This window comes from Monodelphis domestica, chromosome 3 (assembly GCF_027887165.1).
Source record: "Monodelphis domestica isolate mMonDom1 chromosome 3, mMonDom1.pri, whole genome shotgun sequence".
In the NCBI taxonomy this organism is placed as follows: domain Eukaryota; kingdom Metazoa; phylum Chordata; class Mammalia; order Didelphimorphia; family Didelphidae; genus Monodelphis; species Monodelphis domestica.
In genome coordinates, this window is record NC_077229.1 from 167,290,556 (window position 1) to 167,307,572 (window position 17,017).

Genomic DNA, 17,017 nt, shown 5'->3' on the forward strand with positions numbered 1-17,017 from the left:
TACCTTGATTTCCAGGTAAGCCAGCTCAAGTTCCATTATAGAGATTTCCAAATCAATTTCCTATAGAAAAATTGTTTAATGAGCCTCTTAGGAAAACACTCCCAGTCTTTAGCAGCTAGAGAGAAAACATAAGTCAAATCCTGCTTGACCTCCAAGATCCAGACCAAACACCACTTCCACTATAAAGTCTTTCCTTATTTCTCCCAGTTAGAAATCGCCTCTCCCTCTTATGAACTGTCATGGTATCTTGTTAATACGTTTTTTGTAGACTTACTATATGTTTGAACATCTAGAGGAAGGCCTATCATGACATTCAGAGACAGAGATCTAGAGTTGGGAGGGACTTCAGAAGGGATTTTTTTAAACCTTTCATTTTTTTTTTTAAGATAAAGAAACTGAGGCTGTGGGAATTAAATTGACATAAAGGTTACCCCAGAGGCAGGTTGTGGACCATTCATCCTCTGACTCCACAGAGTATTTGATTCTAAGATGGAAGGGAAAGGGTTTTTTTTTTTAAAGTTTATTTAGAATTGCTGGCAAAGATACAAAAAATAATAAAATACATCCTTTGCCTTTATGGAGATTACAATCAGATAAAGTAGTTAACACCACCATGGCATCATTGGTGCCAATGTCATGGACTCAACTGGCTATCTAGTGAACTCTATGGACTCCTCAGAAAAATATTTTTTCACAATATTTTATTTATTTCTTTTTGAATATTTTTCCATGGTTACATGATTCATATTCTTTCCTTCCCCTTTACTCTTTCCACTCCTGTAGCTGACAAGTAATTCCACTAGTTTGTACATGTCTTATTACTCAAAACCCATTTCCATATTATTCATATTTGTAATAAAGTAATCTTTTAAAAACCACAACCCCAAATCCTATACCCAAATGAATGAGTGATAAACCATATGTTTTTCTTCTGTATTTCTACTCCCACAGTTCTTTCTCTAGATGTGGATAGCGTTCTTTTTCATAAGTTCCATGGGATTGTTCTTGATCGTTGCATGATCAGAATAATATTTTAAAATAATTAAAGGAAATGCTGAATTTCAATTTCAGATTAGTGAAAATGATGATGAGCTTTTCCCCCATCCAATTTCATAGTCTCTCTGAAAAGTATCAACAAATTCCTCAGGAATCTGCAGATATCTGGTTAAGAAGCCTCTCACAGGAAGAATGTCTTTTATGGAAGGACAACAAAGCCAATAATCTTGCAGAAAGGGAAGTCACAAGTGAGTTGTGATCTGCATAAACGGAGGGAACAACCACACCTATGAGGCCATGGCTGTGTCTTAACTACTTTATCAGATTGTAAACACCATAAGGACAAAGGATATATTTGATTAATCTTTGTATCTTTGCCAATGATTGTAAATAGACTTAAAAAAAAAAAACCCTTACATTCCATCTTAGAATCAATACTATGTATTGGTTCCAAGGCAGAGGAGTGGTAAGGACCAGATAATGGTGGTTAAGTGACTTACCCAGGGTCACACAGCTAGGAAGTGTTTGAACCTGGGACCTCCCATCTCCAGGTCTGGCTCTCAGTTCACTGAGACACTGAATTGCCCCTGAAAAAAGACTTTTGAGTGGCAAGGAGATCAAATCAGCCAATATTTAAAGAAATTAATTTAGACTATTCACTGGAAGATCAAATATTGAAGCTGAAACTTCAATACTTTGGCCGCATGAGAGATTAAAGGCAAAAAAAAAAGACAAGGGGGCAGCAGAGGTTGAGATGGTGCCATGGAAACAACAAACAAACTTGGATAGACTTCAGAGATAGAGGATCTCACCTGCTGTGGTCCATGGAATCACAACTGAATGACTGAATAATAACAGGAAAAATGGCGGCTTGGGTTGTAGGTTGTCCATATCTTAGTAGCTTTCATACATGTTGTGTAGAGGGGCATAGATTAGTAGCTTACTGGTCTATGAGGTATAGACTAGTCTGTGAATTACTCATCAGAGATGTAATGTTGGCCACTTAGAACAAGCCTAATGGGGGGATTTTAAACTCACCCGTCCCCAAACCTACCTAGGTTTACCTCTAAAAAGAGGGATGAGGTGGAAGTGATTTCTTTAAAGACAATTTCATGGATAGTGTGTTCACCTAATGGGAGAAAAGAGTATGTAGGAGGGAATAATAAAGCCAAGTAACATTGCCATAATTTCAATAGTTAAATTTAAATAACTACACTTAATTAGTTAAAGAAACAACAACTACTTTTTCTTTATGATCCCATTTATCTGATTATCAAGGGTAAGTCTGCCCAGATGAGGGCTCCTTTTCTAGAATGGTTCTAACATCTCCTCTTGACTCTCCTTCATCTCCTTGCACCGACCTTGGGAGGGAATGTTCCAAATCCAAAGCTTAGCTAATACATGATAAAGTGCCTAATATCATGAGCACTTTGAAGCCCAGGCTAAAAATGGTAAGCAGACACACCCTGGGGCACAGAGAAGTTAGTGTCCTGGAGGCACCAGGGGACAGAGGAGTCAGTACAAGGGGCTTCTTCCAGCTCCCAGCCCTCTGCCCGGATCTCCAGCCCACATACCCCTGGACCAGGTTTGCAGCCCTTGTCCTTTGAGGGCCCCCAAGTTGGCAGAGGCAGAATTTTAAATAACCCACAACCCTCTCATCTTTGGCTTGTTCCAGATGAAGCAATGCGACTAAATGAGGTCTACTGTTGTCTCAAGCTTCCGTCAACCAGTTGGCATCCTACACTTGGCAGAAGTTCCACATTTCAGGGCTGTCTGCCGCAGGGCTGCCAGAAATCCTGGTCTGACCTGAACTGACCTGGCTCACAGGAACGAGACTTTTAAAAATCCAGGATTTTAAGGAAGTTAGCTCTCGCCTTTCTTTTTAATTCTCTTAGATGACAGAATTGTAAGTAATTCACCCAGTCACACAGTTCAGGCTCACCACAGATCATGGAGAGCTCCTGAGGGATTCTGGGAAGAAAATGACAAGTGATTTCCTCCCAAAATGTGAAGTGAGGACATGAAGATCCTGGAGTGTCCTTTGATAGCAGCTGCATATTTATTTGGTTATATCAGCAAAGACTGGTATATTGTTTCAACAACAACAAAAAAATTTAAGGTTGCATAGTCATATAAAAAATACATAAATTATCTCATTGTGGGTTTCTTTCCTTCCATTTAGGTATTGTACAAATCTAAATAGTATAGGCTGATGGAAAGAACAGTGGGCTAAGGAATATGACCTATGTTCAAATAGCTTCCTCCTCCCACCTCAAAATTTGTCATTAAATACATTTGATCTTGAAGGAATTGTTGTAAAAATCTGTTTATCACATTTCTAGCTAAGGTACTCATTTACTCATGCATACGATTTTCTGTTATATTTTAATGTGATTAATATGACAGGAAACCTTTTCCAGTTCTTAATTCCAGCAATTTCCCCTCTGTTAACTATTTCTTGTGTATCCTAAATATGTTCTGTATATATAATTGTTTGCATGCTATTTCTCTCATTTGATTGTAAGCTCCTTTAGGACAGGGACTTAAATCTTTCAGCCCTTTTAACATCCCTAGCACTTAGCACAGTGCCTGGCACATAGTAAAAACTTAATAAATGTTTTGTTGATTGATTGGTAGGCTCTGTTTCCTTGAGTAAACAGGGTTCTCATTCTATTTTTGATGGTCATTTGTTGGGAAAGAGAGAGCTTAGGACAACCTATTCCACTTTAGAGTGACCAGGGAAGTGGCTTTTATTCTCTTATCCGTAGACCAGAAATATTTGAGGGAACAGATAAACAGATTTCCTTTCCACATCATGACTTTTCCCCATTGCAGTTTCAGTGTATCACATGTCGGCGTAAGAAAAGAAATGGAAATTTGGGGGAGTTTTGCACAAGCTGCAGATGACATGCAAAGGACAGCAGATGACACAGAAAAAGTTTGGAGACTCAGAAATAGATAAGATATATCTATAGTAATATATAATATCAACAAATTTTATCTTTCAATACCACAAAAAGGTACAAAAAACATTCCCCCAATAAAAATAAAAACATTCAGGTTTCTCTGGTAGTAAGGGAGAACCCAAAAATTTTACATAGATTTTCCAGATCGCAAGGACACTGTACCCCTAACCCCCAAGATGTGGAAGGGATACCTGTATTCTAATCTGGAAAGTACCAGCACCCAGCCACAACCCTAATTCCTGCTCCCCTAAAGGTGAAAATAGTGCACTCCCTTAGGGAGGGATGGGCCAAATTCCAGAGCTATCTAGCTATGCTATCTTCAAGTCAGGCATTTAGACATGTAGAAAACCCATTTGAATATACATATCTTACATTGATACCCATTTGGAAAACTCAGATGAAGTTGTCCTTAATTCATCATATTCATGGGCAGCTAGTTGGTTCAGTGGATATAGTGCCAAGTCTGAAGTTAGGAAGACCTGAGTTCAAATTTGACTTCAGACACTTATTAGTTATGTGACCCTGGGCTAATCACCTAACTCTGCCTCAGTTCCCTCATTTGTAAAATGAGCTGGAGAAGGAAATGGCAAACCACACTAGTTACTTTGCCAAGAAAACCACAAAATGGAGTCATCAAGAGTCAAGAATGATTGAACATTTATTCATGCTTATTTATTTTAGCATTTATTAAGTTTTCTATTGCTTGCAGAACATTTTGCTATATCCTGGGAAGATCTAAAATTTAAATGATACAATCCTTGTCCTCTGAAGAACTTAGTTTAATGAACTTCTTTTGTTTTCATAGAAGGAAAAAATTAATAGTAGTCAGAGCTGTCCCAAAGTGCAGTGGACTACTTGGGGAGATGAGTTTCAAACTCTGGAGGTTTTTATTAAGCAGGAGGCTGGATGAGTACTTGTTTGGAATTTTGCAGAAAGGATCCTGGAGTAGGTAGGGTTGGCCTAAATGGCCCCCGAGGTTGCTTCCAGCTCTGAGATCCTGTGATTAGAGCTAATTGCCTTTGTTGTGACTAAGCAGCAGGGAGCACTGGATTCCACAGAAGTCCAGTCTTCAATTATACTTTTGTAATGAATATAGCAGCCTTTCCAAACGGCAAACAAGAACTTTGGTATTCCAAACTTCCTGGAGTCTGTATTAAGATAATTTTCTTTAAAAAAATAAAATATGCTTTATTTTTTAATTAACATTTTATTTTTTCCCCAATTACAAGTATAAACAATTTTTTAAAAATTTAATTATTTTTATAATTGTTATTTTAAACCCTTGCCTTTTGTCTTCAAATTGATACTTACTATGCATGGATCCCAAGGCAGAAGATTGATAAGGGCTAGGCATTTGGGGCTGTGTAACCCAGGTAAGAAGTGTTCAAAATCAAATTTGAACCCAGGTCCTCCCATCTCCAGGTCTGGTTCTCATTCATGGAGTCATCTAGCTGCCCCAACTTAGTAACTCTTTCAGAAAAGGAAGTAAAGTTAGTCTGGCAAAACCAAGTCTTACTGGAGATAGTTGGACTCTTCATGATCCCATTTGGGCATTTCTTGGCCAAGGCACTGGAATGGTTGGCTATTTCCTTCTCTAGCTTGTTTAACACACGAGGAACTGAAGTAAACAGGTTAAGTGAGTTGCCCAGGGTCACACAGCTAGTAAGTGTCTGAGACCAAATTTGATCTCTGGTCTTCCAGATTCCATGTCCAGTACCCTTATAGATTTTGCTATTAGAACTTCAGTATCATTGGTTTTCTATGTAATTAACTTCATGTATTTAAAAAAAAAATCTTCTCTAGATAGCCAAAGGGATGGATCAGCACACAAAAAATGTTAAGAATTATTGCTGTCATCCAACCCCCGCTATTTGCAGATGAGACCACTGAAGTCAACCATGTGGTACAGTGGATAGAGCACCAGGTCTATAGTCAGGAAGATCTGAGTTCAAAACTGGTCTTGGATATTTCCTAGCTATGTGATTCTAGACTAATCACTTAATCTCTATTTGCCTCACTTCCTCATCAGTAAAATGGGTACACATTGGAAAAGGAAAAACCATTCCAATATCTTTGCCAAAAAAACTCCATGGGCAAAGTCCATGGAATCACATAGTTAGACATAACTGAATAACTGAACAACAACAGTCTTCTTTATAGATCGAAAAAGGGGTAAAGCTAGGATTCAAAGCCAGGTTTGTCCCTCCAATTCCACTCTACCTCACTAGGCTATGGTGAGAAAAGCATCTTATAAACTTTCATACATAAATGTGAGTTATTATTAGTAGTTGTAATCATATTCTTGTTTTTTATCAGTATGGGGAGCTTTTGGCATGGAACTGCCCATCACCAATGCAAATCAGCAACTTATTTTATCTTTGGTTCACTTTAGAGAATTGTTTGGGTCTTGAAAAATTATGTGAGAGGCTACTAGGTAGCTCAGTGCATAAAGTGCCAGGCCTGGAGTCAAGAGAACCTGCATTCAAATGTGATCTCAGACAGTTTCCAGCTGTGACCCTGGGGCAAATCATTTAACTCCAATTGCCTAGCTCTTACCACTCTTCTTTCTTTGAATTAAATATACTTAGTATCAATTCTAAGATAGAAGGTAAGGGAAAGGAAGGAAGGAAGGAAGGAAGGAAGGAAGGAAGGAAGGAAGGAAGGAAGGAAGGAAGGAAGGAAGGAAGGAAGGAAGGAAGGAAGGAAGGAAGGAAGGAAGGAAGGAAGGAAGGAAGGAAGGAAGGAAAAGAAAGAGAAAGAGAAAGAAAGAAACAAAGAAGGGAGGGCACGGGGAAGAGAAGAAAGGAAGATTATATAACTTGCCTACACATAACTAGTATGGGTCAGAGACAAGACTTGAACTTAGGTCTTATATACTCCAAGAGGGACTCTCTATATACCATGCTACTTCTCAACCATCCATAAATCAAAAACTTTCAAGATTCCTTGAACAAAATAGATACATAAATAACCTATATCAGTAATCTTCTGATCATAAATATTAGTTAAGTAAGGCATAAAAAAGAGATAGATGCAAGTTCACCAAAAATTCGTACCACAGGTGGAATCAATTAAAAAAAATTTTTTTGAAAATTTTATTTAGTCAATTTAGAATATTATTCCTTAATTACAAGATTTATGTTCTTTCCTTCCCCTCCCCCAACCCCTTTCCATAGCTGACATGCAGTTCTACTGGGTTTACATGTGTCCTTGATCAGAACCTATTTCCATGTTGTTGATGTTTGCATTAGGATGATCATTTGGAGTCTACATCCCCAATCATATCCCCATTGACCCATGTGATCAAGCAGCTATTTTTCTTCTGTGTTTCTTCTCCTACAGTTCTTTCTCTGGATGTGGATAGTGTTCTTTCTCATAAGTCCCTCAAAATTGTCCTGGATCATTTTATTGCTGCTAGTAGAGAAGTCCATTACATTTGATTGTACCACAGTGTTTCATTCTCTGTGTACAATGTTCTCCTGGTTCTACTCCTCTCACTTTGCATCAGGAATCAATCAATTAATCAATAAATATTTGTTAGTCATCCAAATAATACAGTGGATAGAACATTGAACTAAGAGTCAGAAAAGTCTAAGTTCAAATCCTGACTCAAGCATTGACTAGCTATGTGTGACTCTTGTCGAGTCACTTAACCTTTGTCTGCCTCAGTTTCCTTATGAATAAAATAGGGATAATAAGAGCACTTACCTTCCAGTGTTGTTATGAGGGTCAAATCATTTAACATATATAAAAGTCTTAGCAAACCTTAAAGTGCTATATAAATTATGATGATGGTGATGATGCCAGGCATTGTATTCAGTGCTGGGAGTATAAACAAAAATGAAGCTGTCCCTTCCCTCAAGAATTTTACTTTCTACTGGGAGAAATATATACTAAGATAAGTTCAGGAAAAACCATTATTTACTTCTCAAAGTTATTGGAACAGGGGATGCTAACACCTGAGAGCATTAGGGAAAGCTTTTTGGAGGAGATGGCCCTGGAGGTGAGCTTTGAAGAGAGCTACAGATTCTCAGAGACAGCATTCTAGGCAAAGGGGACAGTCTGTGTGGAGACAGAGATACAGGAAAAGGAATGTTGCCTAGGGGGAACAGTAAGTAGGTCAGTTTGTCTGGACAGAGAGAGGGTGTAGAGGAGAAACATGTGTCATAAGCCTGGAACAGTCCCCTGGAGTCAGAAAGTGAAGGCATTAAATGACAGAGGAGTTTATGTTTTACCCTAGAGGCAATAGTGAGCCACTTTGAGAATTGGAGTGAGTAGGTCACTCCAGTTTTGCTTTAGAAATATCAATTGGGCAACCCTGTGGAGAAAGACAGGAAAGGGGAAAGATTAGGGGTACCAAAGGCAAAGAGAGAACTAGTCTACAGCAGTTCTCAAAGTTTTTGGTTTAAGGAACTCATTATATTCTTTATTTTTTTTTAAACCCTTACCTTCCATCTTGGAATCAATACTTTGCATTGGTTCCAAGGCAGAAGAGTGACAAAGGCTAGGCAATGGGAGTTAAGTGACTTGCCCAGGATCACACAGCTGGGATGTAAAAAATAAATTATATTTCTACTAATAAAAATATTATATTTTATGAGGCTTATTAAGGATTATTAGAAATCAAGGATACAAAATAAAAACCATATGCCCATGACTGATTAGCCCATTTAAATCTCCATGCTTAGCTTAGTTTACCACTATACTTGCTATATCATTGCAATGGAAGAGAAGAGAAGAGAGACGTTACTTCCAGTTAAATACCAATATTGATCTCACCAATGTGGGGACACAAGTGAGATTATAGGGAATTCTGGGAAATGCCAAGGACTTTTGGGGATTGAAGTCTAGAGTTCAAAATCTCCATTTTTACATTCTCCCTGAGGCCCGAGGAAGACTAGTCTCTCTGATGGAGATCCTTGATTTTTTGCAAATGTATTTTAAACTTATATTACTGCAAAATCAAAAAAGTTAAAGAAAATCTTCTCAATACTGATGACATGTGCTTCAAATATAAAAAGGAGAGAAAAATAAAACTGAAATAGTATATTGCACATGCAAGAAGAATATAATAATAAAGGAATTTTAAAAATAAAAAATATAGCTTATAATCATTGATACACTGTGTCAGTTAAGAAAATATAGACTACAAGGTTTCTCACCAAAAATGAGATCCATTTCCTCTTCATACCTGACCATGATCCACTGTGAGTACAAGCAAATGAATTTCCCCAAAGTAACAGTTTTTAATAAAGAACAATAGTACAACATGTAATGCAAATTCAAAAAGTATCAAAACCCCCCAAATTCACAATAGCCAAGTTAATTACAATAGCAAACAACCCACTATCATATTTCATATAAGTTGCTGTATGACAAAAAAAAAACCACCCTATGAACTGATGGATATTTGTCACCATTTTTACAGACATAGCAAATTTTTCAACCGTGGCAAATTAAATTTCAAACAAAGTAAAACTTATTTGGGTTTAGAACATCATCAGGAAATCTAGATATCATTCTGGTGAAAGATTAAAGAGAGCTGAAGAGTTATAAATGAGAGATGCTCCCTTTTGGGAGCCAGAAACTGTGATGTCCCATCCATTCACATTTTTATAAATGCAGGAGGTGGGGATTATAATTGTATTTCACTTCAGCTACTAAAATGAACCTTACCTCCTGTTAGAGGTAGGCAAAATGATCAGTTGTTGAAAAAAAAAATCTAAAAATCAGGTCTTAAAAACCCCTTAAAATCAATGAGACATTTAGCTCATTAAATTTTCCAAAAGTCGTTATACAATTGTAACCAGTTTTGATGAAGTCCATCCATCCTCTATGTGACAATTTATAACATCAAAATGGAAAAAAGGCTGTTTTTTTTAATATGGGCTTATTTAATAATGTTTGTTCAGTATAGTTATAGGGGAAAAGCAACAGAATATAACAGTAGTTAAATCCCAGTACATTAAAATGATTCAGTGTAACAGAATAGTATTGAATACATTAATATATGAACTTAAAGCCAACAAAATTAAATCTTAAACAAAACAATCAGCAAAATGCAATAAAATACAGAGATTTTTATAAAACATTGGAGTCTGAAAAGTCTTAAAAATATAACCTCCAGGCTCTTTAAAGTTCATTTTAAAAAATCCATTTGGTTAGGAAAACTATCCACATAATTGACCACATCAACAAGCAAACCAACAAGAATCACATGATTATCTCAATAGATGCAGAAAAAGCCTTTGATAAAATACAACACCCATTCCTACTAAAAACACTAGAAAGCATAGGAATAGAAGGGTCATTCCTAAAAATAATAAACAGTATATATCTAAAACCATCAGCTAATATCATCTGCAATGGGGATAAACTAAATCCATTCCCATTAAGATCAGGAGTGAAACAAGGATGCCCATTATCACCTCTATTATTTGACATTGTATTAGAAACACTAGCAGTAGCAATTAGAGAAGAAAAAGAAATTGAAGGCATCAAAATAGGCAAGGAGGAGACCAAATTATCACTCTTTGCAGATGACATGATGGTCTACTTAAAGAATCCTAGAGATTCAACCAAAAAGCTAATTGAAATAATCAACAACTTTAGCAAAGTTGCAGGATACAAAATAAACCCACATAAGTCATCAGCATTTCTATATAATTCCAACACAGCTCAGCAGCAAGAACTAGAAAGAGAAATCCCATTCAAAATTACCCAAGACAAAATAAAATACTTAGGAATCTATCTCCCGAGACAAACACAGGATCTATATGAACACAACTACAAAACACTTTCCACACAACTAAAACTAGACTTGAACAATTGGAAGAACATTAACTGCTCATGGGTAGGACGAGCCAATATAATAAAAATGACCATCCTACCCAAACTCATCTATCTATTTAGTGCCATACCCATGGAACTCCCAAAAATTTTTTTTACTGATTTAGAAAAAAACATAACAAAGTTCATTTGGAAAAACAAAAGATCAAGGATACCCAGGGAATTAATGAAAAAAAATACAAAGGAAGGGGGTCTTGCAGTCCCAGATCTCAGACTATATTATAAAGCAGCGGTCATCAAAACAATTTGGTACTGGCTAAGAGACAGAAAGGAGGATCAGTGGAATAGACTGGGGGCAAGCAACCTCAGCAAGACAGTATATGACAAACCCAAAGATCCCAGCTTTTGGGACAAAAATCCACTATTTCATAAAAACTGTTGGGAAAATTGGAGGACAGTGTGGGAAAGATTAGGCTTAGATCAACACCTCACACCATACACCAAGATAAATTCAAAATGGATGAATGACTTGAACATAAAGAAGGAAACTATAAGAAAATTAGGCGAACACAGAATAGTATACATGTCAGACCTTTGGGAAGGGAAATACTTCAAAACCAAGCAAGAATTAGAAAGAATTACAAAATGCAAAATAAATAATCTGGATTACATCAAATTAAAAAGTTTTTGTACAAACAAAACCAATGTAACCAAAATCAGAAGGGTAGCAACAAATTGGGAAACAATCTTCATAAAAACCTCTGACAAGGGTTTAATTACTAAAATTTATAAAGAACTAAATCAATTGTACAAAAAATCAAGCCATTCTCCAATTGACAAATGGGCAAGGGACATGAACAGGCAATTCTCAGCCAAAGAAATCAAAACTATTAATAAGCACATGAAAAAGTGCTCTACATCTCTTATAATCAGAGAGATGCAAATCAAAACAACTCTGAGGTATCATCTCACACCTAGCAGATTGGCTAACATGACAGCTATGCAAAGTAATGAATGCTGGAGGGGATGTGGCAAAGTGGGGACATTAATTCATTGCTGGTGGAGTTGTGAATTGATCCAACCATTCTGGAGGGCAATTTGGAACTATGCCCAAAGGGCGATAAAAGACTGTCTGCCCTTTGATCCAGCCATAGCACTGCTGGGCTTGTACCCCAAAGAGATAATGGACAAAAAGACTTGTACAAAAATATTCATAGCTGCGCTCTCTGTGGTGGCCAAAAATTGGAAAATGAGGGGATGCCCCTCAATTGGGGAATGGCTAAACAAATTGTGGTATATGTTGGTGATGGAATATTATTGTGCTAAAAGGAATAATAAAGTGGAGGAATTCCATGTGAACTGGAACAACCTCCAGGAAGTGATGCAGAGCGAAAGGAGCAGAACCAGGAAAACATTATACACAGAGACTGATACATTGTGGTACAATCGAAGGTGATGGACTTCTCCATAAGTATCAATGCAATTTCCCTGAACAATCTGCAGGGATCTAAAAAAAAATACTACCCACAAGCAGAGGATAAACTGTGGGAGTAAAAACACCGCTGAAAAGCAACTGCTCGACCACAGGGTTGGAGGAGATAAGACTGAGGAGAGACTCTAAATGAACACTATAATGCAAACTCCAACAACAGGGAAATGGGTTCGAGTCAAGAACACATGTGATAACCAGTGGAATCATGCGTCGGCTATGGGAGAGGGAAAGGCGGGGGGGGGGGGGGGGGGGGGAGGGGAGGAAAAGAAAACGATCTTTGTTTCCAGTGAATAATGTATGAAAACGACCAAATAAAATAATATTAAAATTAAAAAAAAAAATAATAAACATGTAATTGTATCAAAAAAAAAAAATCCATTTGGATTCCTTTTGTCAGTACTGTGGGATCTCTCATAGTAAGGGTGGGTTTTAGGAATCTCAAATTGGGCAAGCCCAAATGGCAAAGAGTTGCAAGGAGATGAATTTTCCCCCTGAATGTCAGGTAAGATAAGTAAAAGGATCAGTGCGCTCAAAAAATATCCTTTGAAATATACCATGCTAGTAATCAACTTCCTGTTTGGAAAAGTCTCTTCTTTCTCCTCGTCCCCCCCCCCCACCCTAGGTCCCCAGCCATGTGGAGGCTAATTGTAGCCTAAGGAAAGAACACCCCAGTTTTTACCAGTTGGTTTGTGATTTCGAAGACACAGGGACAGCTACCAGCAGCCTGGGGCCTGGGGCTGGCCTGGGGCAATCTGGCTCGGAGACCAGTAGAGTTGCTTGGGCTGAGGCTGGGCCTGAGGCCAGGGCTGGGCCTGGCCAGAGTCAGGTGAGCAATCTGGGTCAAGAAGGTCGAGTGGATGGCTGGAGGCAAGTGCGGGAAGCATGGGCAAGCTGAATCAAGAGAGCCTTGGCAGGAGAAACGTGGTTTAAAAAAAATTACCTAGGCTATCTTAAAAAAAAAAATTGAGAAGTTCTCATTGACCAGTGGTTGCCATTAACTGTAAAAATTAAATTATATTTCTACTAATAAAAATATTATATTTTATGAGGTTTATCAAGGATTATTAGAAATCAAGGTTACAAAATAAAAACCACATGCCCATGGCTGATTAGCACATTTAATTCCCCGTGCTTAGCTTATTGCTACATCATTGCAATGGAAGAAAAGAGAAGAGAGGCGTTACTGCCAGTTAAATACCAATTGTGATCTTGCCAATGTGGGAACTCAGCTGAGATTATAGGGAATTCTGGGAAATACCAAGGACTTCTGGGGACTGAAGTCTAAGGTTCAAAATCTCCATTTTTACAGGGAAGTGTCTAAGGCCAGATTTGAACTTAGGACCTCCCATCTCTAGGCCTGGCTCTCAATCCACTGAGCTACCCAGCTGCCCCAAACTCATTATATTCTTAAAAATTATTGAGGCAGCTGGGTGACTCAGTGGATTGAAAGCCAGACCTGGAGATGGGAAGTCCTGGGTTCAAATCTAGACTCAAATACTGCCTAACTATGTGACTTTGGACAGATCACTTAGATTGTCTAGACCTTATCATTCTTCTGCCTTGGAAATGATGCTCAGTATTAATTCTAAGATTGAAGGTAAGGGATATATATATATATATATATATATATATTGAGGACTCCAAAGAGCTTTTGTTTATGTATGTTATATATATTGATATTTACTATATTAGAAATTCAAACTGATAGTTTAAAAAATTTATTTATTATTTTTGAAATAACTAATAAATGTCTTGCATGTTAATGTAAACAATATATTTTTAATAAAAAAGCTATTTTCCAAATTAAAAAAAGAATAGCATTGTTTTACCTATTTGTTTTGCAAGTCTCTTTAATAGAAAACAGTAGTATTCTCATATCTGCTTCTTTTAAAAAAATCTTACCTTCCATCTTAGAACTGATATGAAGTATCCAAGGCAGAAGAATGATATGGGTTAGACAATTGGGTTTAATGACTTGCCCATAGTCACACAGCTAGAAAGAGTCTGAGGTCATATTTGAAACCAGGATCTTCCATTGCCAGGTCTGGCTCTCTTTCTCTACTGAGCCACCTCGCTGTCCCTCATATCTGCTTCTGCTTTCAATTTGTTGCGATATGTTATTTTGCTTGAAGCATACGAAGAAAATCAAAACTTACACAGATTTATAATTGCAAAAGTGATGGATATTCTAATATGTAAATGTCTTAGTATTATTATGAAAGGTAACTTTATCAACTCTATCAAAGGTAACCTCAGTGGATAGAGTGCTGGGCCTGCAATCAGGAAGCCTCACCTTCCTGAGTTCAAATCAGGTCTCAGACACTTATTAGGTGTTGTAAGGGTAAAAAATTGGTTTGACAAAAAACTTAAGATTAAAAAAAAAAGATTATGGTCGTCAATTATAAAATATTAGTCCTTAAGTAAAAATGACTATTAGCAGCTTTTATTTACAACAGGTAGAGATATTAAAATGGGAAATGTAGGAAGGAGGTAGAGAACTGTCTACCCTACCAGCCTAAGTGCTGCTCTAGTGAAGTCCAGCTCACCACCTGGCAAGGGCTACCTCAAGTCCCAATATCCATGTGGAAGTCCCAGTGGCATCTTCAGCCAGAAATCCACCAATACAAGCCTCTTCCTTCAGCCCAAGTCACTCACCCAGCAAGTCTTTCCAGTGCAAAATGCTACAGCATAGGACAAGTCCAGGAAAAATTGACTTCCTCTAAGAGTCTCCCTTTAGCTGGGCTCACCAACATAGAATGAATAAATGAATGAATCCTCAGGCTGGCCTGAGGATTTTTTTTTTTTAAAAGCAGTTTTCTGGCCATCACTTCCTGTCACTCCCCCTATTCACAGGAACCAATCACAGCCTCCCAATTTGCCTAGTACTGCCCACGTGTGGGGGGCAGTGGCCTTTTGAGGTGTGAGCTTTCTCTAGTAAGTGACTTATGAACTCTCTTACTTAATGGTTAGCTAAGTACTAAGTAGGGGTACTTTAAGTTCTTGATTTGATTAAATTAAAGCTTGCTGATTGATTACATGAAAAATAAACTGAGAGGGGGTAGCTGGGTAGCTCAGTGGAATGAGAGCCAGGACTAGAGAGGGGAGGTTCTAGGTTCAAATCTGGGCTCAGACACTTTCCAGCTATGTGACTCTGGGCAATCACTTAACCCCCATTGCCTGGCCCTTACCACTCTTCTGCCTTCTAAACAATACAAAGTATTGATTCCAAGATGGAAGGTAAGGGTTTAAAAAAAATGCTTTTTAGATGGAATGGAATTATTGATGATGCTATGCTGACTCTTAATAATTATACTATTCTTTTCCAAATTCTGAAAAACTAGTGGTTAGGAGGATTTGGTTAGGAAGACAATCCTACCTCAGACACTTACTATTTGTATAATACTGAACAAGACATTTTACTTTTCTAAACCTTAGTTTCTTCATCTGTAAAATGAGAAGGTTATACTCATTGATGTGTAAGGTAACTTCTGACTATAAAGCTATGATCTTGTTATTCTTTAAAATTGTATTCTGGCTGCATTCCCTTTGAGCCAGCAATATCACTACTGGGTTTATATCCCAAAGAGATTAAAAAAAAACTGGTCAAGGACCTGTTTGTACAAAAATATTTCTAGCTGTACTCTTTGTGATAGCAAAAAATTGGAAAATGAGAGGATGTCTTTTGATTGGGGAATGACTGAACAAATTGTTGTATATGATGGTGCTGGAATACTATTGTGTTCAAAGGAATGATGAAAAATGGATGTGTAGAAGAACTGGAACGACCTCTATGATGATGCACACTGAAATGAGCAGAACCAGGAGAACATTATACATAGAGACTGTAACATTGTGGGACAATGAAATGTAATTGACTTTGCTAACTATAGAAATGCAATGATCCAGGACAATTCTATAGGACTTATGAGAAAGAACACTATCCACATCCAGAGAAAGAACTGTGGGAATAGAAATCCAAAGAAAACATGTGAGTCATCACTTGTTTATATGAGTATGTGATTTGGAGTTTTAGTTTTAAAGGCTTGCTCTTTTATAAAAATGAATAATATGGAAATGAGCTTGAGTGATAATATATTTATGTATAACCCAGTGGAATTGTTTGTCAACTCTGGGAAGGGGGAGGCATTAGGGAAAGGAGAAAACATGAATCATGTAACCATGGGGGGTAAATTTAAATAAATAAATAAAATTTTTATTCTGGGATTTTGATAAGAACTAAAGTTAAATTTATCAACCAAGTTTGATGATTATAGTGTCTTTTTAAGAAAATTAAGATGACATTTGCCCATACTATAGCACAGAGTAGGCATATCAAGAATTAAATGCTTTTTTATTGACTGTTTCTTCCTTTCTCCAAAAATTTTCAAAAATCATTGACAGTGGTTCTATTAGTTTTAGTTCTGAATTCAATTTGTCTGGGCCTCATGACTTAAACTCATTGAGGCCAACTAGAGAACTTCTTATCATCTCTCCTGAGGATTCAACTCTGTTAAATATGTTGTTCTATTCTCTTCACTTTGAAGACTATTTTCCTTGATACAGAAAACAGTAGTAAAATAAGGAATAGTTCTGTTTTCTCTCCATTGTCTAGTATCATTTTTCCCTCCCATTTGAACAGCAGTTTTATTCTTTATTTGATTTTCCACTTAACTATGATGCAGTGAAAAAAGAGACTCTGATCATTCTTAGCCTCAGTTTACTCTGTGCTTTAACATTATATGCATTATATTTTTTTTTCATTTTAACTTATTCA